This window comes from Pelodiscus sinensis, chromosome 1 (genome assembly GCF_049634645.1).
Source record: "Pelodiscus sinensis isolate JC-2024 chromosome 1, ASM4963464v1, whole genome shotgun sequence".
Taxonomy (NCBI): Eukaryota; Metazoa; Chordata; order Testudines; family Trionychidae; genus Pelodiscus; species Pelodiscus sinensis.
In genome coordinates, this window is record NC_134711.1 from 7,207,636 (window position 1) to 7,220,968 (window position 13,333).

Genomic DNA, 13,333 nt, shown 5'->3' on the forward strand with positions numbered 1-13,333 from the left:
CTTGCGCAAATGCTTTTGCGCAAGAGGGCCAGTGTAGACAGCTAAAAACTGTTTTGTGCAAAAAAGCCCTGATGGCGAAAATGGCGATTGGGGCTTTCTTGCGCAAAACCGCGTCTAGATTGGCACGGACACTTTTCCACAAAAAGTGCTTTTGCGCAAAAGCGCCCGTGCCAATCTAGATGCTCTTTTCCGCAAATGCTTTTAACGGAAAAGCTTTTCTGTTAAAAGCATTTGCGGAACATCATGCCAGTCTAGACGCAGCCGAGGAGTTTGCTGGAGAGGAAGACCGACGGGGGTGGCAGGGAGACCTAATCACCAGCACAACTCACTGTTGCTGCAGCAGTGAGGTAACACAATAGTTCATAGCTCTAGCTCAGTATTTCTCAACCAGTGGGACGAGTCCCCTTATGGGGACTCGAGAGAAGTCTGGGAGGGTACGTCAACACAACTGAAATTTGGAGAAAACTGAATTTCTGTTTTAAGTTTTATAGCTTTATTATTTTTGTACTTTTTACACCCAAAAATTTCATCTCCCACCCAGCTACGATTAAGTTGTTTAAACAAATGTGTTGTAATGGTAAAAAAAAAAAAAATTGTGTGTCTGAAAACTTATAAGTAGGTACTGGAAGTACTTATAATTTTTTATTTTTTATTTTAAATAGGGGCACTTCATAAAAAAAAAGGTTGAGAAACACTGCTCTAGCAAACCCCAGAAGGGGGGTTAGAGAGCCCCACCCATAAAGGGGAGATTAAAATAAAAAAATTAATGGAGATTGCCTAGCTCCTAGGACTGAAAGGTCATGGAGTCCAGTCCCCTGCCTTCACAGCAGAACCAAGTACCATCCCTGACAAGTTTTTGCCTCAAATCCTTAAATGGCCTCTGCAAGGATTGAACTCACAACCCTAGGTTTAGCAGGCCAATGCTTAAACCACTGAGCTAGCCCTCCCACAAGTCACCAATAATACAGATCAAGTCACCTGTCTTACAACTCCCATGAGACACCGAATTTATCAGTTTTCAGTCTGTTCAGGGGCCATTCAGCTGCTCAGGAAAACAACCATCAGAGTCTGGTGAAAACCAAATTGCTTTTCCCAACAAATATGTATTTGGGCAAACTCAGGTTTTTGCTGAAACTGTTGAGCTGCCCTATTTGTATATGTTCTTCTCTGGGATTTCTTTCTAATCCGATCTCACTTAGATCTTCTAGTTTTTCAGCATATGGATGCTTTTGACAACGCTTGGTGTGGCACACAGATTACAGTTTTCCTGGGAGCAGCCGCTTCTACTTGGCGTGTTTGGGTCTTTCACACAGCGACAGGGGAGGGAAACATTTTCTTAACTTCAGTCCAGCCAGGCATTTTCGTGGTGAAGCTCAAAACTCTGCAGTGAAAGTTGGTAGCTAAGCCACTTTTAACTCATTCCCTTTTCCATTGGCTAGAATTTCAGTGCCAAGAAGCAATGGGCTTAAATTGCAGCAAGGGAGGTTTAGGTTGGACATTAGGAAAAACTGCCTACCTGTCAGGGTGGTGAAACACTGGAATAAATTGTTTAGGGAGGTTGTGGAATCTCCATCACAAGAGCAGATTGGATAGGCGTCTACCAGGGATGATCTGGATGGTGCTAGGACCTGCCGTGAGGGCAGAGGACTGGACTTGATGACCTCTTGAGGTCCCGTCCATTTCTAGTGTTCTATGATTCTATAGCAGGGGTCTCCAAACTTTTCAGCCCGAGGGCCGCATTAACTATCAAACAGCAGTTCGGGGGCCGACTACACACTTGAGGTCCAAATAAAAAACAATCAAAACATGGATGTTTTTTTTAATTATTTATTTAATATTATTTTATTCAGTTAGTATTTAATAACACATTGATACACTACACATGAACACCTGTATTAGTGTGAATGGTGAAATTGTTTCCTGGATGCCAAAATAGCAGACATTTCTGGCTTTAGATTTGTTACGCGAAAGAAATTATCACTAAATAAAATAGAGTGCAACATGTTTCGAAATCAGACGCTAATTGACAAAAAGGTCTCCACGGGCCGGATGAGAGGGCCTCGCGGGCCGCATCCGGCCCGCGGGCCGTAGTTTGGAGACCCCTGTTCCATAGTGTCATTTTTACTTACTAGACTTCTGGGCTGCGTCTATGAACCTCCAGTGAGCACCCCATCGTGCTAAGTGCTGCACAAACATTCATTTTAAAGCTAGCCCCCATCCCAAAGACCTTACTCTCTAACACCACAATCCGGCTCATGGTGCCATGTGAGTTAGGGCCATAGGAATTCACAAAGGGTCAGTTTTAGGATATGGGGTCTAGATGGCCACAGGTGCCTCCTTTGTGTGTGGGGCCAAGGTGTTCAGGGTGTGAGAGGGGACTCAGGTCTGGGATAGAGGGTTTGGGTTACTTTGGGGCTGATGTACCTACAGGGAGAAATCGGTGTGTGTCCTCCCTGGGCTTCCAGAGTATGGCAAACAGCTGATTTATGGCATTCAAGCTCCAAGAAGTAGGGGGAGTGGAGATGGAGCATACTCAGGGGAAAAGGTCAGGAGGAGGGGTGGATCGGGGCAGGAAGAAGCAGGGCAGTGGTTTGGCATAAGAGGTAGAGGGGGGACAGGGCCTGGAGTGGGCGACTCAAGTCTTTCCACCTCCCCAACAAGAAGAGAAGTTTCAGAGGGGTAGCCATGTTAGTCTGGATCTACAAAAGCGACAAGGAGCCCTGTAGCACCATATAGAATAACAGATGTATTGGAGCATAAGCTTTCGTGGGCAAAGACCCACTTCGTCAGATGCATGTAGTGGAAATTTCCAGAGGCAGGTATAAATATGCAGGCAAGAATCAGGCTAGAGATAACGAGGTAAATCTGGGAGGATGAGGCCCACTTCTAGCAGCAAATCTGGAGGTGTGAACACCAAGGGTGTGTCTAAACTACATCGCTCCATCGATGGGCCATGTAGATTAGGCTGATCGGAAAAGGGAAATGAAGCCGCGATTTAAATAATCGCGGCTTCATTTAAATTTAAATGGCTGCAGCGCTGAGCTGACAAACAGCTGATCAGCTGTTTGTTGGCTCAGTGCGCTAGTCTGGACGCTCCTGGGCTGACCTGAAAGCCCTTTATCGACCTCCCCGTTATGCCTCGTAGGATGAGGTTTACTGGGGAGGTTGATAAAGGGCTTTCATATTGGCAGGGGAGCGTCCAGACTAGCGTGCTGAGCCGACAAACAGCTGATCAGCTATTTGTCGGCTCAGCGCAGCAGCCATTTAAATTTAAATGAAGCCGCGATTATTTAAATTGTGGCTTCATTTCCCTTTGCCGAACAAACAAATCTACATGGCTCTGTCGATGGAGCCATGTAGTTTAGACGTACCCCAAGAGAGGAGAAACTGATTTTGTAATTGGCTAGCCATTCACAGTCTTTGTTTAATCCTGAGCTGATGGTGTCAAATTTGCAGATGAACTGCAGCTCAAATGCATCACAGAAGAGAAGTCTGGCACCCATGTAGGTTACAAGAGGGGGTGAAACACACAGCGTAGGGGGCAGAGGTGGAGGACACGACAGCAGGCAAACCAACAGAAAAGTCCAAAATTCACGTGGACCGGAAGGGACATCACAGTACAGCTGGATTAAAAAACTCCTTGCCCCTGGTCAGCTGCTGAGTTAGACTGAAGATCCCAGTGAGCGGAGCTATTTTGACCCCGGGAATGTTGTTTGGAAATAGAAAAGCGCTTTGAAAAGAAAGGGAAGGCGCTCCGGCCTCACCATGGGACTGGAACTGAAAACAACCAAAGGGAGTGGTGCAACGGGGCGCCTGCTGGCGTGCGGGAGTTTCGCTCAGCTTCAAATGGCTCGCGACGGCTGCTGCTTGTCTCCACTCCTCCTTATCAGAGTTACATTGTACCCACATCTCTTTCTGAGTCTTGCCGTTCCCTTTGTGGACGTGGTGCTTCATGCCAAGTTGCTAAGCCATTTACACTCGGTGCGGTTTCCAGTCCCCCAACTATCAACCCGGTTTTGTTTATCGACCGCTCCCAGATGCTGTCATCTGAGGAAGCCTGGAGCAGCTTTTGAACTGGGCTGCTTTTTAGCCAGACATGGGGAGAGGGAGCAATCCTTCAGCTTGAAGATATCAGAGTTCCTTATTAGGGCCTCCAAAGCAACTTAGAAGGATTAGAGAGGGCATTAATATGGATGTGGTTGGAGCTCTGTAAACAGAGGGCCCTGCTCTACCATGATTAATTGACTGATGTTTGGGTAAAGCTGCTGAAGCGATTTTAGCCTGGGAGAAAAATGCTGACTCTGGAGCACGTTGTTGCCATCTCAGTACCTCCTTCCCATTCTCTGAAACTACTGGGAGAAAGTGGGAGAGGCATGACCAGCTGGTACTAAACATCAACTCCTCGCTCCATGGAACTCAATGGCAAAATGATCACGGATGCTCCCTGGGCCTGGATTTCATGCCACAGTTTTGTCTACATGAGAAAATTGTACCAGTTCTGTTGCTTTAATTACATCAGTGCAAACCTGTGTGTGGACAAGCTGATTTCATTGCAAGAGTGGTCTTGCTTAAACCGATTCTGAAGAGGTTTCCGCTACATTGAAATAAGCAAGGCTGAAGCCCAAGAAACGAGCATATGCGCAGTCATTTAATAAACACACATATGATTTTGCGGAAAAACTTGCCAGCTGTCTACACTGGCCGCTTGAATTTCCGCAAGAACACTGACGATCTCATGTAAGATCGTCAGTGCTTTTCCAGAAATACTATGCTGCTCCCGTTTGGGAAAAAGTCTTTTTTCAAAATACTTTTGCACAAAAGGGCCAGTGTAGACAGCATAGTACTGTTTTCCGCAAAAAAGCCCCGATTGCGAAAATGGCGATCGGGGCTTTTTTGCGGAAAACCGCATCTAGATTGGCCATGGACGCTTTTCTGCAAAAAGTGCTTTTGCGGAAAAGCATCATGCCAATCTAGATGCGATTTTTCCGAAAATGCTTTTAACGGAAAACGTTTCCGTTAAAAGCATTTTCGGAAAATCATGCCAGTGTAGACATAGCCCTTGAGTGAAACCAGTGGGAGTTTCTCAGAGAGACCAGGCCTATGCCAAAGTCCATCTCAAATGCATCACAAACCCTGAGACATGGGTGGAAAAATTGGTAAGTGCTCAACATGGAAGCTGGTTGCCAAATAGAATTTCCACCCCTCCCCCAGGGAATTCTGAGACTTTGAAATTTGGCTACATTCTGAATCGGAACCAAAAGGCAGAACCTCAGAATCTTTTTCTGAACAAAATATTCTCCGACGTTTTGTCGAAATGTTCCATTTTCACTTGATCGTTTTGACTTTTATCATATAAAAGGGTTCCTTTCTCGATTCAGTTATTCTATACAAGTTGAAAGAAACCCCTTTGGATACTCTCCCACCAAAACTGGGGATGAAATCGACACATTCCCATGACACGTTTGGATGTCTCCGAATCAGCATTTTACAATGGAAAATTGTCCCACTGGAGGATTTCCAGCTAGCTCTGCTCAGGGATTATGAAGTGCGCTCCTCCCACGTAGACATGAGAACAAGGGCTGGTCTTCCACTGGGCTCAATGCTCAACAGTTCCCCTTCTGACACCCCGGGACAGCTCTTCAAAAGCACTTGGTATCCAATATACTGAGCACATTAGAAAATCTGGGCACTTACTCTGGTGCCTACATGGAAGCAGAGCTCCTCTGATAAATAGCCCCAGATGCAAGGGGCAGGGTGCAGTTCAAAACCTGGCCCTACTGAAGTCAATGGCCAAACTCTCATTTGATTTCATTGGAGCCAGAAGTCACCCATGTCCATAGGGAATGTTTCTCAGAGATGCTAAGCAGCCCCATCCTGCCATGAGTGCAGGAAACTGGACTAGCTGAGCTTGTGAGGTCCCATCTAAGACTCTGATTGTGTGACCTCATAGACTGCAGCAGGGGTGGTGGATACTTTAATCAAACCCTGTGATTTGTGCTCCGACCCTCCGAACAACGGTAATTCCATGCCAGGGAGCCCCGGACCTGGAAGGCGGCAAAGCAGGTCTCTGTGTCCTTGCCCTGCAGTGGAGTTATTCGGGATTGGCTCATTGGACAGACTGTGGAAATGCTGAGCCTGTGAAAGGCAGTGTTGTTGCTGTGGAGAACACAAGGGCGGGTGTCAGGTTGTTCTGGAAGGGGGTACAAGGCAGAGTTAGCTGCTGTTTGCTGGGCCAAACAGCTAGGCTTTATTGGACTGGGAGTGGGGGTTGGATCTGGTACAAAAGAGAGACATCTTCCTCTTCAGCACTAGCCTGCCTTATACAAATAGATGAGAGGATTTCTTACATGCATTTTTAAAGCATATCATGCATGCAACTTTCCACATATTCCACTGAGCCCTTAATACAAAAGAACAACTTTCCAAGTCATTCAATTCAGGGCTTTGAAAAATTATAAGAATGAGCCAGAGCCTGGTGCAGTACCCTGGGATTGGAGACCTGTCACTGACCAGCTGTGTGACCTTGGTCAAGTCACTTTCTCATCCCCTCTAGTTCCTCCCCCAGCCTTTGTCTACCTGGTCTGTAGACTCCTTGGGGCAAGGAGTAGTGTTCCCTGCAAGCCGGGCACTTATGTAACTGCTCAGGAGATATTCCAGTGTCACCCAGCTGATTCACAGAGGGTACGTCTAAACTACATGGCTCCGTCGACGGAGCCATGTAGATTTGTTTGTTCGGCAAAGGGAAATGAAGCCGCGATTTAAATAATCGCAGCTTCATTTAAATTTAAATGGCTGCCCCGCTCTGCCGATCAGCTGTTTGTCGGCAGATCGGGGCAGTCTGGACGCTCCCCTGCTGACATGAAAGCCCTTTATTGACCTTCCCGGTAAACCTCATCCTACGAGGTATAACGGGGAGGTCGATAAAGGGCTTTCAGGTCGGCACAGGAGTGTCCAGACTAGCGCGCTGAGCCAACAAACAGCTAATTAGCTGTTTGTCGGCTCAGCACGGCAGCCATTTAAATTTAAATGAAGCTGCGATTATTTAAATCGCGGCTTCATTTCCCTTTGCCGATCAGCCTAATCTACATGGCTCCATCAATGGAGCCATGTAGTTTAGACACACCCAGAGTGTCCCCACTGTTTCTACTGGTGGTGCACATTCACACAGGCCTCAGTGCACATACAAAAATTATTCTGCACATGGATGGAAATTATCAGGGGGAACACTGGCTAAGGACTTATGCCTACTATGGGTATGCACTTTAACTAGTACACTATGCCGCTGACCTCACTAACTGTAATACACCTAGTACAAAGACTTCCATCAGCAGAACAGATGTGCTCTTAGACCTTGCTTTACTGAAGGATCCACTGAGGAGCCTGTAGGTCCCTTATGCGCTCCCTGGAGAACAGCAGAGGAGCGTGCTGTGGGGCTGGCGGTTCTCATTTCCACAGAGCAGATACCGTATCACGCGGAAGTTGCCTTGCATGGACCAAGAGAGAGTTCCAAGCTGATCTCACCGCTGCTGAAGAGTGGCAATATTTCTAGTGATTTCAGTGAAGGCAGGATCAAGTGCCCCCCCCTTTTGCATTCCTGCACCTGCGTAGTCCATGCATGTTGCTCACATCGGCCCTCCAATCTTCACAATCCCTCTGGGAAAGCTAACAACTCTTGCCAGCCAATCAAGGCGATGTCATCTTCACTCGGTACGTGTGTGATTTACAGTGCAGTGTTCCGTTGAGGTTCAGAGCTCAACCTAGCTCGAAGAGACAAGAGTCAGGACTCCTGGGTTCCTTGCTCGCCGATTCAACACTCTGTGTTCTTGGGCAAAGCTCTGATGCGCCCCAGCAATGGGAGGAGAGCAGAGAAGCTCCCTCCACCGCAGGAATTTTGTCACCCAGGGTCACGTGCTGTGAGACCCGCTTTGCTGCTGCTCTAAAAATGAGCAGTGCACCATGGACAGCTGCATTGGCATTAGCTGGCTGGGAGCTTGGCTTTAGGGTGAGTGTTAGTAATCCAGCTCCTTTCATACCCTCTTCTGGAATGGCCCTGCTTTGTTATTGAAATGGGAGGAGGCTGGCTATGCCCTCTTAGGGCAGAGTTAGAAATGCAGCTCAAATCCCCTGACTCCCAGCCCTGTGCCTCCTCCTGCCTTCTCTGCAATAGTCATGGTATGGACCCACTGTAGCATTAGCTTGAGTCATCAGCACCCGGATTAGCCTAGCCCTGGTGCAAAGCCCTACCCGAGCCCTGGTTCAAAGCCCCATTCGAACTACCTGGTGCTGCCTTCCCCCAGGTAGGGGGCTAATTTGGCTACGACAAATCAGGAAAGAGATCTTGGAGTTATCGTGGACAGTTCTCTGAAAACTTCCACGCAGTGTGCAGCGGCGGTCAAAAAGGCAAATAGGATGTTAGGAATTATTCGGAAAGGGATAGAAAATAAGACCTAGAACATCTTACTGCTCCTGTATAAAACTATGGTACGCCCACATCTTGAATACTGTGTACAGATGTGGTCTTCTCACCTCAAAAAAGATATTTTGGCCTTGAAAAGGGTTCAGAAAAGGGCAACTAAAATGATTAGGGGTTTGGAACGGGTCCCATATGAGGAGAGGTTAAAGCGACTGGGACTTTTCAGTTTAGAAAAGAGGAGACTGAGGGGGGATATGATAGAGGTATATAAAATCATGAGTGGTGTGGAGAGGGCCGATAAAGAAAAGTTATTTATTAGTTCCCTAAATAGAAGAACTAGAGGACACCAAATGAAATTAATGGGGAGCAGGTTTAAAACTAATAAAAGAAAGTTCTTCTTCACACAGCGTGTAGTCAACCTGTGGAACTCCTTGCCAGAGGAGGCTGTGAAGGCTAGGACTATAATAGAGTTTAAAGAGAAGCTAGATAATTTCATGGAGGTTAGGTCCATAAAAGGCTATTAGCCAGAGGACAGAAATGGTGTCCCTGGCCTCTGTTTGTCAGAGGCTGGAGATGGATGGCACAAGACAAATCGCTTGATCATTGTCTTCGGTCCACCCCCTCTGGGGCACCTGGTGCTGGCCACTGTTGGCAGACAGACTCCTGGGCTAGATGGACCTTTGGTCTGACCCAGTACGGCCGTTCTTATGTTCTTATGTTCTTAAGTTCAGGTATGCCACTAGGACTTTCAGGACACGTCCCATGTTCCACTGAGCGGCTCTATGATTACTTCCCCGTGCATGGTGGGAGAACATGGCTGGGCCCTCAAGGGGATTGTGGGAAGGCATTGGAGGACTATCTGCACTGGAGTGGATTAGCCTGCATGCTCCCAGTGCCGTGGTGGGGATAGGAGCCCAAGTGACAGCCTCATGCAGGGTGTAGCTTACAGCCCCAGAAGAGCCAGCTAGCCTGGGTGTAAAGCACCAGACTCGGGGGAGAGGGTTTCATGAGTGAAGACAAATCCTCAGCATTACTCTGTGAGACACCAGCAGCGTATTTCCCGTTTGATCATCATGACCAGTGCCTGCCTAGAGGAAAATGTGTTTTCCGTGTGAGTGCTGATCTCAGCCTGGCTCTCAATAAGTTCTAATCCAAGCTCATGACCACAGATGACACCCTCCTCACCAGGCGCGTGTACTGCTAAGGAACTCTCAGGTCTGTTGCTGTCTACGTTTTTTGGGTCTAAACTGGCTAGGAATAAACGGAGGGTTTCTCGCCATCAGAGGAGCCGGGGTCTGGGACAGCCCCTCGGTAGGAAAGAGTGCAGGCAAACAACCTAAGTCGTTTTAAGATGGTGCTTGGTACATTTACGAATGGGATTGTAAGATGGGGCAGCCCGTGACAGCAGAGGACTGGACTCAGTGAGCCAGGTGATACTTCCCGTACTCTATGGGCTACATCATGGTAGTGCCCGGCTGCTAAGGAGCTGAGTCTTGCATCCTTTCTAGTGATACTTAAGTTTAGGCCAATAGAACAGGGAAGGTTAGGTATCTGGGAATGCAGAAATGCAGGACCAGCTATTGGCTCCTAATCATGTACAGTTTGCCAATTAGAAAGGGCCCAATGCATGCTGGAATGCATGTTATCCCAAACCTCACAAGCAGATTTTCAAAGCACTTCCCAAAGACAGGTTAGAATTAGTAGACCCATTCTCCTGATAGGGAAACTTAAGGGTATGTCTTCACTGCACGGCTATTTCGGGATGCTGGAGGTATCCCGAAATAGCTACCCTGCGTCCAAGGAATGCACCTGTTATTTCAAAATATTTTTCAAAATAACGGGTGTGCTATTTCGCCATCCCTCTAAACCTCACTGCACGAGGGTTAAGGGATGGCTCGAAATGGTGCTTTATTTCGAAATTTGGCACCGTGTAGACACGCCGAATTTCGAAATAGCCTATTTTGAAAGAAAATTGAAATAAGAGATGCAATTTGCATATCTAGATGGCACTGGGTCCTGCTGTGACAGCAGGGGACCGGACTCCATGACCTCTCGAGGTCCCTTCCAGTTCTAGTGTTCTATGATTCTCTTTCTGTGCATGAGGGTGCGTCTACACTGCACCCTAACCTCAAAATAGAGAGGGGAATGGGCTTGCAAAAGTTCACACAGGTCTTGAACCTAGATTGCCTAAATCAGGGGTGTAGTCATGTAAAGTGTGGGAGGAACTGGACCTGGGGGCTCTGGGGCTTAACATATGAGTCCCTACCGCATGAGCTAAAAGCCAGCTGGCTAGTAGTGAAGGCTGTAGATCAGGTTCATTATTCTCTCTGGAAGTGGCCTAGGTGCCGCTAGCTGGGACAGTGCCACCCCCAGCAGGTGCGTGGATTACACTCAGCCTTCCAATTTCTGCAGCCTTTCAACCTGCCTGCGCCTGCTGTATGCAGCAGCAGCTGTCGGCCATTTTGTGTTCTGCTCTGACTGTTGCTGAGGAGACTTGTCCACTGTGCTCTTTCATTTGCTTAGCTGTTCTCTCCATGTAAAAAAAAATTCCAGGCACGTATTTTCTTGTAGCCAAGATACTAGCATGCGAGCCAGTTGATCTAGGTTCAACTCCTCCATCTGCCACAGACTCCCTGCAGGAAGGTGGGGGAGGTGGGTTGTCTCAGATCCTTGTCTGTAAAACTAGAATGATCCTTCCTGTGTCTGTTAGGCCTTGTCTACACTACAGCGGAAGGTCGTATTAAGAGACGCAGCTGCAGCTACGTTAGTTACGTAGCTAGAGTTAAAGTATCTTAAATCGCGTTTCCATGCCATCCACACAGCAGGAGGGTGACAGGAGCAGATGCGCCCATCGGCTTCCCTTACACCTCATGAGGAGCAGGAGTACCGATGCGAATGAAGCCGCTCTCTGAGTTTGATTTAGCGGGTCTATACTAGACCCACTAAATCGAACCCTGGAAAATTGACCATAGCAGCGTTGATCTTCCGCATAGTGTATAGTGTAAAGTGTAAATCCTTCTGGACAAGGTCCGTACCAGTCCCTTGCACAATGGGGCCCTAGAGCTGGCCTTACAGTGTATGTCTAACTGTATCTATAGACCCTCAGCTTCTGTCAGCTGCTCAGCAATGATTGTGGGATTAATGTGGGCAAAGACAAGATCAGAATCAGTCCCAGTCCTATGGTAATTTTTCTCCCCTGCTGCTCCATCACGCAGGAGTTCTGTAATTAATACATTACTGTGATTGACACAATCGTCACTTGGAAGAACCAAAACGCTTATTACTTATTTTGAAAGGGTTCAAATGCCAGCTCTGATTCTTCCCTCTCCTTCGGGTTGTTTTTTTTTTTTCCTGTGTGTGCGCTGTGGAACTGTGTCACCACTTGTGATTATACCAAGCAGAAAAATTACAGGAGTGACACAAATTACTAATTACTTTATTATGCAGCGAGAAAAAAAAATGAAAGGCTGGAAGTTGTTTTAGCAAATTCTATTTTTAAAGAAATAATTATTGGGTTTCAAATGTACTAAATTAAGTAATTCTCTACCAAATCCCCCCCCCCCCCCCCCCCACACACACACGGTTAATCTTCTTTCTTTGCTCTGTAGCTGGCATTCCAGTTACCATTCAGGCTGGGTGTTTTTAAATCCACTATTGTTATTAATTGTCTATACTACAGTACGTATAGATTGGGGTCCCAATGCACTAGGTGCTGTACAAACACAGAGTCCCAGCCCCAAAGAGGCTAAGTGCAAAGGTGTTTAGGTGCCTAACTCTCACTGAAACCAATAGTGCCTAAATACACCTTTGATGTTCTGGGCCCTAGAGTCTAAACAGACAAGAAAGACAAAAGAATTATCCCTATTTTACAGGTGTGGAAACTGAGGCACGGAGATTTTAGTGACTTTCTCAGGTGATACAGGGAGTCTGTGGGGGTATGTTTACACTACAGCACTGATTCGAACTAAGCTAATATGAATTAGCGCATCTAGACCCAAAAACTAATTCAAATTAGCATTTTGCTAATTCGAACTAGCGCGTCCACACAGATTGGACGCTGAGTCGCATTTAAGGGCAGCTGAAACCGGTTCCAGCAGGACATCAGGTCTGTAGTTGCTTTGTGTGGCTGCTGTCTGAGGCTATCTGAGGCTCGTGCTTAAAGGAACCCCCCTGGACAGCCGGTTCTCAGCTTTTCTGCTTGCTTGCCTACCTCGCTGAGAGACAGCAAAGCGTTTTTCTCTCTGCCTGCCTGTGTCGGTGGTTCCCATTAGGGTCGTCGCTGCAGTTGGCACCATGTAGCCAAAGCTCGCCCTGGGCATGCTGCTCCAGTTTTTGGACTTGCTGCTGCAAGCCTGCCAGGAATGACTGGAGGCTGCCTTGCACCACCTGATGCATGTCAGCCCCCTGCCTCTCCCCCTGGACTCCCTGGGGATCGTGGAGGAGCAGCAGCAGCACCCGGACGCCAGCGTGCCCTGCAGCATCTGGCGTCTGGACACCAGCAGCGACTGGTGGGACCGCATCATCCTGGAGCACTGGGGAGACCAAGGCTATGTCTACACTCGTGGCTTCTTGCGCAAGTAATATGCAAATAAGCCTAAGCGTGGAATATCACCGAGCCTCATTTGCATACCTAATGAGCCACCATTTTTTTCAGACGAGGCTCTTGCGCAAGAAAGCGCGTCTACACTGCCCTTTCTTGCGCAAGAAAAACCCTCTTGTGCAATGCCGTTCTTCCTGAAAAGTAATAGGTGTAACGGCGTTGTGCAAGAGGGATTTTCTTGCACAAGAAAGGGCAGTGTAGACGCTCCTTCTTGCACAAGAGCCTCTTCTGAAAAAAATGGTGGCTCATTCGGTATGCAAATGAGGTTCGGCGATATTCCACGCTTAGCCTCATTTGCATATTACTTACGCAAGAAGCCG